General features: G+C 47.0%; 2 long non-coding RNA genes across 2 annotated transcripts; one reads left to right on the top strand and one right to left on the bottom strand.

Moving 5' to 3' along the window:
- The first annotated feature begins 9928 nt into the window (after window positions 1–9928).
- Window positions 9929–11990, top strand: LOC149982184 (uncharacterized). Its single transcript, XR_016482717.1, has 2 exons — window positions 9929–11631; window positions 11686–11990. It is a non-coding gene; the product is annotated as an uncharacterized LOC149982184 (long non-coding RNA).
- On the bottom strand, window positions 11247–11915 carry LOC149982185 (uncharacterized). Its single transcript, XR_016482716.1, has 2 exons — window positions 11792–11915; window positions 11247–11745 (listed from the first exon to the last, which is right to left on the bottom strand). It is a non-coding gene; the product is annotated as an uncharacterized LOC149982185 (long non-coding RNA).
- Window positions 11991–16206: the final 4216 nt, after the last annotated feature.

Below are 16206 nucleotides of genomic sequence, written 5' to 3'. Positions count from 1 at the left end.
CCGTATATGTCAGGGTTCTGGTTAAATGTAGTGCTCTGTATATGGCAGGTTTCTGTATATGGCAGGGTTCTGGTTAAATGTAGTGCTCTGTATATGGCAGGGTTCTGTATATGGCAGGGTTCTGGTTAAATGTACTGCTTTGTATATGGCAGGGTTCTGGAAATGGCAGGGTTCTGTATATGGCAGGGTTCTGTATATGGCAGGGTTCTGGTTAAATGTACTGCTCTGTATTTGGCAGGGTTCTGTGTATGGCAGGGTTCTGGATATGGCAGGGTTATGGTTAAGTGTACTGCTCTGTATATGGCAGGGTTCTGGTTAAATGTACTGCTCTGTATATGGCAGGGTTCTGTTTATGGCAGGGTTCTGGATAAATGTACTGCTCTTTATATGGCAGGGTTCTGGTTAAATGTAGTGCTCTGTATATGGCAGGGTTCTGTATATGGCAGGGTTCTGGGTATGGCAGGGTTCTGGGTATGGCAGGGTTCTGGTTAAATGTACTGCTCTGTATATTGCAGGGTTCTGGATATGGCAGGGTTCTGGTTAAGTGTACTGCTCTGTAAATGGCAGGGTTCTGGTTAAATGTACTGCTCTGTTTATGGCAGGGTTCTGGATAAATGTACTGCTCTGTATATGGCAGGGTCTGGTTATGGCAGGGTTCTGGATAAATCTACTGCTCTTTATATGGCAGGGTTCTGGTTAAATGTACTGCTCTGTATATGGCAGGGTTCTGTATATGGCAGGGTTCTGTATATGGCAGGGTTCTGTATATGGCAGGGTTCTGGTTAAATGTACTGCTCTGTATATGGCAGGGTTCTGGATATGGCAGGGTTCTGGTTAAATGTAGTGCTCTGTATATGGCAGGGTTCTGTATATGGCAGGGTTCTGGTTAAATGTAGTGCTCTGTATATGGCAGGGTTCTGTTTATGGCAGGGTTCTGGTTAAATGTAGTGCTCTGTATATGGCAGGGTTCTTTATATGGCAGGGTTCTGTATATGGCAGGGTTCTGGTTAAATGTAGTGCTCTGTATATGGCAGGGCTCTGTTTATGGCAGGGTTCTGGTTAAATGTACTGCTCTGTATATGGCAGGGTTCTGTATATGGCAGGGCTCTGTATATGGCAGGGCTCTGTATATGGCATGGTTCTGTATATGGCAGGGTTCTGTATATGGCAGGGTTCTGGATATGGCAGGGTTCTGGATATGGCAGGGTTCTGTATATGGCAGGGTTCTGGTTAAATGTAGTGCTCTGTGTATGGCAGGGTTCTGTATATGGCAGGGTTCTGCACATGGCAGGGTTCTGGATATGGCAAGGTTCTGGTTAAATGTACTGCTCTGTATATGGCAGGGTTCTGGGTATGGCAGGGTTCTGTATATGGTAGGGTTCTGGATATGGCAGGGTTCTGGTTAAATGTACTGCTCTGTATATGGCAGGGTTCTGGTTAAATGTACTGCTCTGTATATGGCAGGGTTCTGGTTAAATGTAGTGCTCTGTATATGGCAGGGTTCTGGTTAAATGTAGTGCTCTGAAAATGGCAGGGTTCTGTATATGGCAGGGTTCTGGTTAAATGTAGTACTCTGAATATGGCAGGGTTCTGTATATGGCAGGGTTCTGTATATGGCAGGGTTCTGGTTAAATGTACTGCTCTGTATATGGCAGGGTTCTGGTTAAATGTACTGCACTGTATATGGCAGGGTTCTGGTTAAATGTACTGCTCTGTATATGGCAGGGTTCTGGTTAAATGTAGTGCTCTGTATATGGCAGGGTTCTGGATATGGCAGGGTTCTGGTTAAATGTACTGCTTTGTATATGGCAGGGTTCTGGTTAAATATAGTGCTCTGAATATGGCAGGGTTCTGTATATGGCAGGGTTCTGGTTAAGTGTACTGCTCTGTATATGGCAGGGTTCTGGTTAAATGTACTGCTCTGTATATGGCAGGGTTCTGGTTAAATGTACTGCTCTGTATATGGCAGGGTTCTGGATATGGCAGGGTTCTTGTTAAATGTACTGCTATATATATGGCAGGGTTCTGGTTAACTCTAGTGCTCTGTATATGGCAGGGTTCTGGTTAAATGTAGTGCTCTGTATATGGCAGGGTTCTGTATATGGCAGGGTTCTGTATATGGCAGGGCTCTGTTTATGGCAGGGTTCTGTTTATGGCAGGGTTCTGGTTAAATGTAGTGCTCTGTTTATTGCAGGGTTCTGTATATGGCAGGGTTCTGTATATGGCAGGGCTCTGTTTATGGCAGGGTTCTGTTTATGGCAGGTTTCTGGTTAAATGTAGTGCTCTGTATATGGCAGGGTTCTGTATATGGCAGGGTTCTGTATATGGCAGGGTTCTGGTTAAATGTAGTGCTCTGTATATGGCAGGGTTCTGGTTAAATGTAGTGCTCTGTATATGGCAGGGTTCTGTATATGGCAGGGTTTTGTATATGGCAGGGTTCTGGTTAAATGTACTGCTCTGTAAATGGCAGGGTTCTGTATATGGCAGGGTTCTGTATATTGTAGGGTTCTGTATATGGCAGGGTTCTGTATATGGCAGGGTTCTGTATATGGTAGGGTTCTGTATATGGCAGGGTTCTGTATATGGCAGGGTTCTGTATATGGCAGGGTTCTATATATGGTAGGGTTCTGTATATGGCAGAGTTCTGTATATGGCAGGGTTCTGGTTAAATGTAGTGCTCTGTATATGGCAGGGTTCTGTATATGGCAGGGTTCTGGTTAAATGTAGTGCTCTGTATATGGCAGGGTTCTGGTTAAATGTACTGTTCTGTATATGGCAGGGTTCTGTATATGGCAGGGTTCTGGTTAAATGTACTGCTCTGTATATGTCAGGGTTCTGGTTAAATGTACTGTTCTGTATATGGCAGGGTTCTGGTTAAATGTACTGCTCTGTATATGGCAGGGTTCTGGTTCTGGTACCTCAGCTGGTGGCCTGCTGGTGCTTTTACAGTCTTTAACCCTTCCTCAGTCTCCATCATCCTTCCTCTCCCTCAGTCTCCATCATCCTTCCTCTCCCTCAGTCTCCATCATCCTTCCTCTCCCTGTCTCCATCATCCTTCCTCTCCCTGTCTCCATCATCCTTCCTCTCCCTCAGTCTCCATCATCCTTCCTCTCCCTGTCTCCATCATCCTTCCTCTCCCTCAGTCGCCATCATCCTTCCTCTCCCTCAGTCGCCATCATCCTTCCTCTCCCTCAGTCTCCATCATCCTTCCTCTCCCTCAGTCTCCATCATCCTTCCTCTCCCTGTCTCCATCATCCTTCCTCTCCCTCAGTCTCCATCATCCTTCCTCTCCCTGTCTCCATCATCCTTCCTCTCCCTGTCTCCATCATCCTTCCTCTCCCTCAGTTGCCATCATCCTTCCTCTCCCTGTCTCCATCATCCTTCCTCTCCCTCAGTCGCCATCATCCTTCCTCTCACTCGGTCTCCATCATCCTTCCTCTCCCTGTCTCCATCATCCTTCCTCTCCCTGTCTCCATCATCCTTCCTCTCCCTGTCTCCATCATCCTTCCTCTCCCTCAGTCGCCATCATCCTTCCTCTCCCTCGGTCTCCATCATCCTTCCTCTCCCTGTCTCCATCATCCTTCCTCTCCCTCTGTGTCCCTTCCCCTGACTATCTGTAAATTATGTCTGAGTGTTGGAGTGTTCCCCTGTCTATCTGTAATGATGTCTGAGTGTTGGAGTGTTCCCCTGTCTCTCTGTAATGATGTCTGAATGTTGGAGTGTTCCCCTGGCTATCTGTAAATGATGTCTGAGTGTTGGAGTGTGCCCCTGGCTATCTGTAAATGATGTCTGAGTGTTCCCCTGGCTATCTGTAAATTATGTCTGAGTGTTGGAGTGTTCCCCTGGCTATCTGTAAATGATGTCTGAGTGTTGGAGTGTGCCCCTGGCTATCTGTAAATGATGTTTGAGTGTTGGAGTGTTCCCCTGGCTATCTGTAAATTATGTCTGAGTGTTGGAGTGTTCCCCTGGCTATCTGTAAATGATGTCTGAGTGTTGGAGTGTTCTCCTGGCTATCTGTAAATGATGTCTGAGTGTTGGAGTGTTCCCCTGGCTATCTGTTAATGATGTCTGAGTGTTGGAGTGTGCCCCTGGCTATCTGTAATGATGTCTGAGTGTTCCCCTGGCTATCTGTAAATGATGTCTGAGTGTTGGAGTGTGCCCCTGACTATCTGTAATGATGTCTGAGTGTTGGAGTGTGCCCCTGACTATCTGTAATGATGTCTGAGTGTTGGTGTGTGCCCCTGACTATCTGTAATGATGTCTGAGTGTTGGAGTGTGCCCCTGACTATCTGTAATGATGTCTGAGTGTTGGAGTGTGCCCCTGACTATCTGTAATGATGTCTGAGTGTTGGAGTGTGCCCCTGGCTATCTGTAATGATGTCTGAGTGTTCCCCTGGCTATCTGTAAATTATGTCTGAGTGTTGGAGTGTGCCCCTGACTATCTGTAATGATGTCTGAGTGTTGGAGTGTGCCCCTGACTATCTGTAATGATGTCTGAGTGTTGGAGTGTGCCCCTGACTATCTGTAATGATGTCTGGGTGTTGGTGTGTGCCCCTGACTATCTGTAATGATGTCTGAGTGTTGGAGTGTGCCCCTGACTATCTGTAATGATGTCTGAGTGTTGGAGTGTGCCCCTGACTATCTGTAATGATGTCTGAGTGTTGGTGTGCCCATGGCTATCTTAAAATATAAAAAAAACAAGGAAACTGGTTTGCTTAATAAAATGAATTTTTAATTATTTATACTTTTACTTTTGATACTTATAAATGTAATTCCTAAAATATGTTTGTTAGTATATTTAAAACCAAAATACTTTTAGATTTGTATTCATGTAGTATTTTACTGGGTGACTTTCACGTTTACTTGACTCATTTTCTATGAACACATCTTTACTTTTATGCAAGTAGGACACCACTGGTATGACGACACTGGCAGGACGACACTGGTATGACATCTGTGGTAGGACACCACTGGTATGACACCCCTGGCAGGACGACACTGGTATGACATCTGTGGTAGGACACCACTGGTATGACACCCCTGGTAGGACGACACTGGCAGGACGACACTGGCAGGACGACACTGGTATGACATCTGTGGTAGGACACCACTGGTATGACACCCCTGGCAGGACGACACTGGCAGGACGACACTGGTAGGACGACACTGGCAGGACGACACTGGTATGACATTTGTGGTAGGACACCACTGGTATGACACCCCTGGTAGGACGACACTGGCAGGACGACACTGGCAGGACGACACTGGTATGACATCTGTGGTAGGACACCACTGGTATGACACCCCTGGTAGGACGACACTGGCAGGACGACACTGGTATGACATTTGTGGTAGGACACCACTGGTATGACACCCCTGGTAGGACGACACTGGCAGGACGACACTGGTAGGACGACACTGGCAGGACGACACTGGTATGACATCTGTGGTAGGACACCACTGGTATGACATCTGTGGTAGGACACCACTGGTATGACATCTGTGGTAGGACACCACTGGTATGACATCTGTGGTAGGACACCACTGGTATGACATCTGTGGTAGGACACCACTGGTATGACATCTGTGGTAGGACACCACTGGTAGGACACCGTCACAGAAAAGCTTTACACAATAAATCTACATGGACTATTCAGAACTGATTTAATTTCTTTACCAAAATAAATTGTTTTGCATTTCACATGGGTTGACTAAGACTTGATCTCGTAATCTAGACAAAGATTAGTTGTTAAAAGGTATCAACGTGTAATAAGGTATAATAATGCATTATAAATATTTTTTGCTACTAACATGTAAAACGTAACTGTTAGGAGAAAGTTATACTGGTTGAAAACACATGGTTGGTGCAGGATCACATTGTGAACGCCAGAGGGCGCCAGAGCCTAACAGTCAACCACCATGAAGTACTGAACAGCCAGACGGAGCAACCGAACCTACAGACATATTTACTGATCACTGAGTGAGGACAACATGGGAAGCATCACAGACGCAGGATTCCATCGTAGCTCAGTGGATACACACAGGAGCATCTAAGATGGCACCCTATTCCCTCTGTAGGCCTATAACACCCTATTCCCTAGATGTAGTCCTATAGCACCCTATTCCCTAGATGTAGTCCTATAGCACCCTATTCCCTAGATGTAGTCCTATAGCACCCTATTCCCTAGATGTAGGCCTATAACACCCTATTCCCTAGATGTAGTCCTATAGCACCCTATTCCCTAGATGTAGTCCTATAGCACCCTATTCCGTAGATGTAGTCCTATAGCACCCTATTCCCTCTGTAGTCCTATAGCACCCTATTCCCTCTGTAGTCCTATAGCACCCTATTCCCTAGATGTAGTCCTATAGCACCCTATTCCCTAGATGTAGTCCTATAGCACCCTATTCCCTAGATGTAGTCCTATAGCACCCTATTCCCTAGATGTAGTCCTATAGCACCCTATTCCGTAGATGTAGTCCTATAGCACCCCATTCCCTCTGTAGTCCTATAGCACCCTATTCCCTAGATGTAGTCCTATAGCACCCTATTCCCTCTGTAGTCCTATAGCACCCTATTCCCTCTGTAGTCCTATAGCACCCTATTCCCTCTGTAGTCCTATAGCACCCTATTCCCTCTGTAGTCCTATAGCACCCTATTCCCTCTGTAGTCCTATAGCACCCTATACCCTCTGTAGTCCTATAGCACCCTATTCCCTCTGTAGTCCTATAGCACCCTATTCCCTCTGTAGTCCTATAGCACCCTATTCCCTCTGTAGTCCTATAGCACCCTATTCCCTCTGTAGTCCTATAGCACCCTATTCCCTCTGTAGTCCTATAGCACCCTATTCCCTCTGTAGTCCTATAGCACCCTATTCCCTCTGTAGTCCTATAGCACCCTATTCCCTCTGTAGTCCTATAGCACCCTATTCCCTAGATGTAGGCCTATAGCACCCTATTCCCTAGATGTAGGCCTACAGCACCCTATTCCCTAGATGTAGTCCTACAGCACCCTATTCCCTAGATGTAGTCCTATAGCACCCTATTCCCTCTGTAGTCCTATAGCACCCTATTCCCTAGATGTAGGCCTATAACACCCTATTCCCTAGATGTAGTCCTATAGCACCCTATTCCCTAGATGTAGAGAAGAATTCCAGTGGCCGGCAGTGGGAGAAGGGGAAGCGAGATTTTGGCATCAATTTATTAAAAATATGTATATTTTGTCCGATTTCGATCTGGTCTCATCACTGCAACTCCCCAACGGGCTCTGGAGGCGAAGGTCGAGTCATGCGTCCTCCAAAACACCAAACCGCACTTCTTTAACACCCACCCCCTTAACCCGGAAGCCAGCTGCACCAATGTGTCAGAGGAAACATCGTTCACCTGACGACCGAGGTCAGCCTGCAGGCCCCCGACCCGCCACAAGGAGTCACTAGAGCGAGATGAGCAAAACCCCCCCCGGCCAAACCCTCCCCCTAACCCGTCCTCCATACAATTCTGTTCCCAGAACTACACTGAACAAAAACATCAAACGCAACACCCAACAATTTCAAAGACTTTACTGAGTTACAGTTCATAAGGAAATCAGTCAATGGAAATAAATGCATTATATATGTCACATGACTGGGAATACAGATCTGCATATGTTGTTCACAGATACCTTAATAAAGAGGTAGGGTGTGGATCAGAACCAGTCAGTATCTGGTGTGACCATTTTCCTAATGCAGCACAACACATCTCCTTCACATAGAGTTGATCAGGCTGTTGATTGTGGCCTGTGGAATGTTGTTCCACTCCTCTTCAATGGCTGTGAGAAGTTGCTGGATATTGGCGGGAACTGGAACATGCTGTCAATCCAGAGCATCCCAAACATGCTCAATTTGTGATGTGTCTGAGTATGCAGGCCATGGAAGAACTGGGACATTTTCAGCTTTCAGGAATTGTCCAGATCCTTGTGACATGGGGTGATGGTGGCAGAGAGAGAGCAACAGCAGAAGGGTGTGAATCCTCATGCCAAGTACAGGGGTGAGGAGAGGGGTGAGGAGAGGGGTGAGGAGAGGGATGAGGAGAGGGGCCATGAATAACCATGAGTACTCTGTATTTCTGTCATCACTATTCTAATGGATGAAAGGATGCATCGTCAGTAATTCTCCAGGACCAGAGTTGGAGCCCTACGTTGTTAGTTAATACACTAAAACCCAAATCAATTCCCTATGAGGCTACACACTACAATACTGCAGCGCACATTAAATGATAAAGCTGTGTGGCGGCAGTTGAAAAAGAGCTGTTAGCTACATCTGGTACAGCACATCTTAACCACCGAGACGTACGTTTCTGTTGTACCTGGATAAATAAACTCAACTCGGTAAGAAAGGTTAGTTCACACTCATTAAGATTACAATAATAGATATGGATAGGTTTGCTCAGCATTTCATATCATTGAAGACCAGTGGCACATCACGTTATACTTCCCCGACAGTTTCCAGGTGGAGGACTGGGCTGGTGTTACGCGTCAATAAGGTAAACCGTTCAAACCTCCACGTCTGATAAGTCTGGAGCAGGAGTCAATATGTCGGGAGTCAACAACAACTATGATCCAGTAGGAAGGTAAGTGATTGATCAATGACAATGATGGAGCACAACGAGGTTGTGGTGCAGCTGATTGAACAGAAAACACACGAGGAAGAGCCTGGTTAGAAGGGTGGGTGACAGGATATCAGTAGCTACCTCGCACACAGAAACACAGGTTCCTTCTGCTCCATGAACGTCATGCGTGGGAAGCAGTGTTAATTACCACAGATGTAGTTCTTACTATCCAGAGACGCGTGAAGCCGGGCCAGCTAGCAGACAGGAAATACATCGACTGACAGCGGAGATGAGCGTTTGAGAGAGTTCTGAAGGCCGACATGTGAGTTGCAGGAAGTGAATTTCAGAGTCAAAGGATGACAGAACAAGACAATCTTTTTTTCTGTGGATTAAATTTATTTCAATTTTTTTCCCCAAAAAAGAATTGTACAATACAAAATAGTTTTTGCAACAGCTTGGAGAAAATGGTTTGAGTTGAAGTCTGTCATGACAAAGTGCTTTTTAACATCCATTGTTCTGCTGCTTTGCAGTTTTCATTCCCTCCCCACATTACAGGCTGCTGAGGGAACCAAGCACACAGTGGACCAAACAGAAAGATCAAAATGACTGACTGACGAGCCCCAGAACAGACTGGGGGCCACGACAACTGAACGTCAGTGAGGGTCATAACCAGAACAGACTGGGGGCCACGACAACTGAACGTCAGTGAGGGTCATAACCAGAACAGACTGGGGGCCACGACAACTGAACGTCAGTGAGGGTCATAACCAGAACAGACTGGGGGCCACGACAACTGAACGTCAGTGAGGGTCATAACCAGAACAGACTGGGGGCCACGACAACTGAACGTCAGTGAGGGTCATAACCAGAACAGACTGGGGGCCACGACAACTGAACGTCAGTGAGGGTCATAACCAGAGCAGACTGGGGGCCACGACAACTGAACGTCAGTGAGGGTCATAACCAGAACAGACTGGGGGCCACGACAACTGAACGTCAGTGAGGGTCATAACCAGAACAGACTGGGGGCCACGACAACAGAACGTCAGTGAGGGTCATAACCAGAACAGACTGGGGCCACGACAACTGAACGTCAGTGAGGGTCATAACCAGAACAGACTGGGGGCCACGACAACAGAACGTCAGTGAGGGTCATAACCAGAACAGACTGGGGGCCACGACAACAGAACGTCAGTGAGGGTCATAACCAGAACAGACTGGGGGCCACGACAACTGAACGTCAGTGAGGGTCATAACCAGAACAGACTGGGGGCCACGACAACTGAACGTCAGTGAGGGTCATAACCAGAACAGACTGGGGGCCACGACAACTGAACGTCAGTGAGGGTCATAACCAGAACAGACTGGGGGCCACGACAACTGAACGTCAGTGAGGGTCATAACCAGAACAGACTGGGGGCCACGACAACTGAACGTCAGTGAGGGTCATAACCAGAACAGACTGGGGGCCACGACAACTGAACGTCAGTGAGGGTCATAACCAGAGCAGACTGGGGGCCACGACAACTGAACGTCAGTGAGGGTCATAACCAGAACAGACTGGGGGCCACGACAACTGAACGTCAGTGAGGGTCATAACCAGAACAGACTGGGGGCCACGACAACTGAACGTCAGTGAGGGTCATAACCAGAACAGACTGGGGGCCACGACAACTGAACGTCAGTGAGGGTCATAACCAGAACAGACTGGGGGCCACGACAACTGAACGTCAGTGAGGGTCATAACCAGAACAGACTGGGGGCCACGACAACTGAACGTCAGTGAGGGTCATAACCAGAACAGACTGGGGGCCACGACAACTGAACGTCAGTGAGGGTCATAACCAGAACAGACTGGGGGCCACGACAACTGAACGTCAGTGAGGGTCATAACCAGAACAGACTGGGGGCCACGACAACTGAACGTCAGTGAGGGTCATAACCAGAACAGACTGGGGGCCACGACAACTGAACGTCAGTGAGGGTCATAACCAGAACAGACTGGGGGCCACGACAACTGAACGTCAGTGAGGGTCATAACCAGAACAGACTGGGGGCCACGACAACTGAACGTCAGTGAGGGTCATAACCAGAACAGACTGGGGGCCACGACAACTGAACGTCAGTGAGGGTCATAACCAGAACAGACTGGGGGCCACGACAACAGAACGTCAGTGAGGGTCATAACCAGAACAGACTGGGGGCCACGACAACTGAACGTCAGTGAGGGTCATAACCAGAACAGACTGGGGGCCACGACAACAGAACGTCAGTGAGGGTCATAACTAAAAATGCATTGTGCCAAAATAAAGTAAGAAAGACATCTGGATAGATCTGCTAGTTCCATTTTCAGATGGAAAAAATGAATTCAGGTTCAATTCAATCGAGGCGTTAATTTCAGGGACTTGTTCAAAACATCATTTAAAAGTGTTTCACGTTCATTCTGACAATATTTGTGGTTTTGAACGGTTTCCAACAGTCTGACCGACACGTAGCCTGAAATCCAGTAATCTTTGTGCTAACATTCCACTCCTTGCCAATCCTTGTCATGCCAAACAGTGGCAAGGAGTGGAATGTTAACACATCCTGGATTCCAGGCTACCCATCAGGCAGGCTGACAGAACAGTGAGGGTGTATCTTAGCAACGAGGGAACATGAACTGAATTATACAATTTTATTACTAAAAACAAAAGGCTTCATCGTGTGTCATCTGAAAACAGGCTTTACATGAGCCTACCCACACGTTAGAAAAATAGAGTTGCAGTTAGGAATATGATGTATATCATAGCAAAAATATACGTGGACCTTTCTCTGTAGGGGGCGGCAGGGTAGCCTCGTGGTTAGCGCGTTGAGCTAGTCACCGAAAGGTTACAAGTTCAAATCCCTGAGCTGACAAGGTACAAATCTGTCGTTCTGCCCCCTGAACAAGGCAGTTAACCCACTGTTCCCCGGTAGGCCGTCATTGAAAATAAGAATTTGTTCTTAACTGACCTTGTTAAACAGAGGTAATAAAAAAAAATGGGTCCTACTTCTCAGGGCTCAGAGGTCAGTCCTACTTCTCAGGGCTCAGAGGTCAGTCCTACTTCTCAGGGCTCAGAGGTCAGTCCTACTTCTCAGGGCTCAGTCCTACTTCTCAGGGTCAACATACTGCCATCTATCCTGACAGGCTCTGTTCAACACACAACATACTGCCATCTATCCTGACAGGCTCTGTCCAACACACAACATACTGCCATCTATCCTGACAGGCTCTGTCCAACACACAACATACTGCCATCTATCCTGACAGGCTCTGTCCAACACACAACATACTGCCATCTATCCTGACAGGATCTGTCCAACACACAACATACTGCCATCTATCCTGACAGGCTCTGTCCAACACACAACATACTGCCATCTAACCTGACAGGCTCTGCCCAACACACAACATACTGCCATCTATCCTGACAGGATCTGCCCAACACACAACATACTGCCATCTATCCTGACAGGCTCTGCCCAACACACAACATACTGCCATCTATCCTGACAGGCTCTGCCCAACACACAACATACTGCCATCTATCCTGACAGGCTCTGTCCAACACACTGCCATCTATCCTGACAGGCTCTGTCCAACACACAACATACTGCCATCTATCCTGACAGGCTCTGTCCAACACACAACATACTGCCATCTATCCTGACAGGCTCTGTCCAACACACAACATACTGCCATCTATCCTGACAGGCTCTGTCCAACACACAACACACTGCCATCTATCCTGACAGGCTCTGTCCAACACACAACATACTGCCATCTATCCTGACAGGCTCTGTCCAACACACAACATACTGCCATCTATCCTGACAGGCTCTGTCCAACACACAACATACTGCCATCTATCCTGACAGGCTCTGTCCAACACACAACATACTGCCATCTATCCTGACAGGCTCTGTCCAACACACAACATACTGCCATCTATCCTGACAGGCTCTGTCCAACACACAACATACTGCCATCTATCCTGACAGGCTCTGTCCAACACACAACATACTGCCATCTATCCTGACAGGCTCTGCCCAACACACAACATACTGCCATCTATCCTGACAGGCTCTGCCCAACACACAACATACTGCCATCTATCCTGACAGGCTCTGCCCAACACACAACATACTGCCATCTATCCTGACAGGCTCTGTCCAACACACACATACTGCCATCTATCCTGACAGGCTCTGCCCAACACACAACATACTGCCATCTATCCTGACAGGCTCTGCCCAACACACAACATACTGCCATCTATCCTGACAGGCTCTGTCCAACACACAACATACTGCCATCTATCCTGACAGGCTCTGTCCAACACACAACATACTGCCATCTATCCTGACAGGCTCTGTCCAACACACAACATACTGCCATCTATCCTGACAGGCTCTGCCCAACACACAACATACTGCCATCTATCCTGACAGGCTCTGTCCAACACACAGAGGGGTGTTTTTCTACTGCTTATGAAGCTGCTGGTGACTGGTTGTAGCCTTGGATTCTACATGAAATGCTTCACTTAGGCTAGACTGGTCTATGTTAGAGCAGAAACGGTGTGGCAGTGTTTACTAGGGTCTTCCCAGACATACTGTAGTAGATTCCTTTTGTGGTCCACATTCAGGATTAAACAGAACTATTCTCTGGACCGGGACACAGAACCACTGTCTGTTCCATCAACCACAGAGTTCAACAACAGAACTATTCTCTGGACCGGGACACAGAACCACTGTCTGTTCCATCAACCACAGAGTTCAACAACAGAACTATTCTCTGGACCGGGACACAGAACCACTGTCTGTTCCATCAACCAGAGTTCAATAACAGAACTATTCTCTGGACCGGGACACAGAACCACTGTCTGTTCCATCAACCAGAGTTCAACAACAGAACTATTCTCTGGACCGGGACACAGAACCACTGTCTGTTCCATCAACCACAGAGTTCAACAACAGAACTATTCTCTGGACCGGGACACAGAACCACTGTCTGTTCCATCAACCACAGAGTTCAACAACAGAACTATTCTCTGGACCGGGACACAGAACCACTGTCTGTTCCATCAACCAGAGTTCAATAACAGAACTATTCTCTGGACCGGGACACAGAACCACTGTCTGTTCCATCAACCAGAGTTCAACAACAGAACTATTCTCTGGACCGGGACACAGAACCACTGTCTGTTCCATCAACCAGAGTTCAACAACAGAACTATTCTCTGGACCGGGACACAGAACCACTCTGTCTGTTCCCATCAACCAGAGTTCAATAACAGAACTATTCTCTGGACCGGGACACAGAACCACTCTGTCTGTTCCCATCAACCAGAGTTCAATAACATAACTATTCTCTGGACCGGGACACAGAACCACTGTCTGTTCCCATCAACCAGAGTTCAACAGAACTATTCTCTGGACCGGTACACAGAACCACTGTCTGTTCCCATCAACCAGAGTTCAATAACAGAACTATTCTCTGGACCGGGACACAGAACCACTGTCTGTTCCCATCAACCAGAGTTCAATAACATAACTATTCTCTGGACCGGGACACAGAACCACTCTGTCTGTTCCATCAACAATGTAGAAACTTTAAAACAGTAAAACAGAAGCTTAACAGCCGGAGAAACAGCAGCCTGGCACAGTATAGTAGAGAAACATCCCAAACGGTACCCTATTTCCTGTATAGTGCACATAGAGCCCAATGGGCCCTGGTCTGAAGTAGTGCACTATGTAGGGAATAGGGTTCCATAGGGCTCTGGTCTAAAGTAGTGCACTATATAGGGAATAGGGTTCCATAGGGCTCTGGTCTAAAGTAGTGCACTATATAGGGGAATAGGGTGCCTTTGGGACACAGCCCTAGGAGTTCTTGGGAGTGAACCCACCTAAAAATAAAAAGTATGGGTTTATCATTCACATCTGCTTCATATACTTTAAGATCTGTTGTTTGGAATGCTTTCCCTAATTGGCCCCAAAATTAATCATTTAGATTTTGAGAAATACTGCTGAGAACTTCAAATAACGTATCGTTGTTGCTTTAGGTCCTGCGATAGTAACCTTTATTTTATAGCAACATGTGACATTCCTATACAAAAGTTAAATCGGAGCTACGCTGATCTGGGCAGCTGGTTATAACCACAGTACTAGACTGATCTGGGCAGCTGGTTATAGCCACAGTACTAGACTGATCTGGGCAGCTGGTTATAGCCACAGCACTAGACTGATCTGGGCAGCTGGTTATAGCCACAGTACTAGACTGATCTGGGCAGCTGGTTATAGCCACAGTACTAGACTGATCTGGGCAGCTGGTTATAGCCACAGCACTAGACTGATCTGGGCAGCTGGTTATAGCCACAGCACTAGACTGATCTGGGCAGCTGGTTATAGCCACAGTACTAGACTGATCTGGGCAGCTGGTTATAACCACAGTACTAGACTGATCTGGGCAGCTGGTTATAGCCACAGTACTAGACTGATCTGGGCAGCTGGTTATAGCCACAGTACTAGACTGATCTGGGCTGGGCAGCTGGTTATAGCCACAGTACTAGACTGATCTGGGCTGGGCAGCTGGTTATAGCCACAGTACTAGACTGATCTGGGCAGGTGGTTATAGCCACAGTACTAGACTGATCTGGGCAGGTGGTTATAACCACAGTACTAGACTGATATGGGACAAAAGCACATGGCCCTGGGCATTCCTTCTACAAGTGGTTAATTTGGTCTTCTTGGAATACCACCAGCTAGCTAGCCATGCTGGAATCTCGTCTGAACACACTGAAAAGCCAGTCAACCAAGGCCTTGATTATACATTAAATGACTTCGTCATCAACATGACAGATGATGACCATTGTCAGGTGTTACCAAGGCCTTTAAAACGTCTTACTTAGGATCTTAGAATGTAGATCGTTTGATCGTGTGATTTGAAGAAAAGAAACTGAGGATCTCTCCCCTCGTCTTTCTTTGACTTCTGTTGATACCTGGAAGGTCAATAACAGTTCTCTTACCTGGCTGATACCTGGAGAGTCAATAACAGTTGTATTGATACCTGGTGATGTCCCCCACCCCAGCTCTCTCTATATATTTCTAGGTCCTGAGGTATCTGCTGGAAAATAGTTTGTGTTAAAGTTTTAAGTATCTTCGTTGCTGGGACTCCCTCTTGGGTTCAGACCAATTTAAGGCCCGTTTCCCAGACACAGATTAATTAAGCCGTTGCTGGGACTCCCTCTTGGGTTCAGACCAATTTAAGGCCTGTTTCCCAGACACAGATTAATTAAGCCTAGTCCTGGACTAAGAAACATGACTAAAGGATTCTCCATTGAAAGTGATCTTTAGTCCAGGTCTAGGCTAAGCTTAACTTCAGCTCAGGCTACTTTGGCAGGGTCCATGTCTCCCTATTACAGTCAGCAACAACGACTGCATCAAACGGCACCCTATTCCCTATATGCCACTTGTGATGCAGCCAGTCAGTGAGCACAACATGTCAATCAGAACGCCTCAGATCTCAGATAATGGATCGATAGTACCACAACAACAGCAGTGGTTCAAGGGGCAGAAATAATGATAACAGACGAGATGTTGTTT

Source organism: Oncorhynchus mykiss, chromosome 8, assembly GCF_057628025.1.
Source record: "Oncorhynchus mykiss isolate SJ-2025 chromosome 8, ASM5762802v1, whole genome shotgun sequence".
Lineage (NCBI taxonomy): Eukaryota > Metazoa > Chordata > Actinopteri > Salmoniformes > Salmonidae > Oncorhynchus > Oncorhynchus mykiss.
Note: the sequence above shows the minus strand (reverse complement) of the source record. Positions and strands in the feature narration are given on the sequence as shown.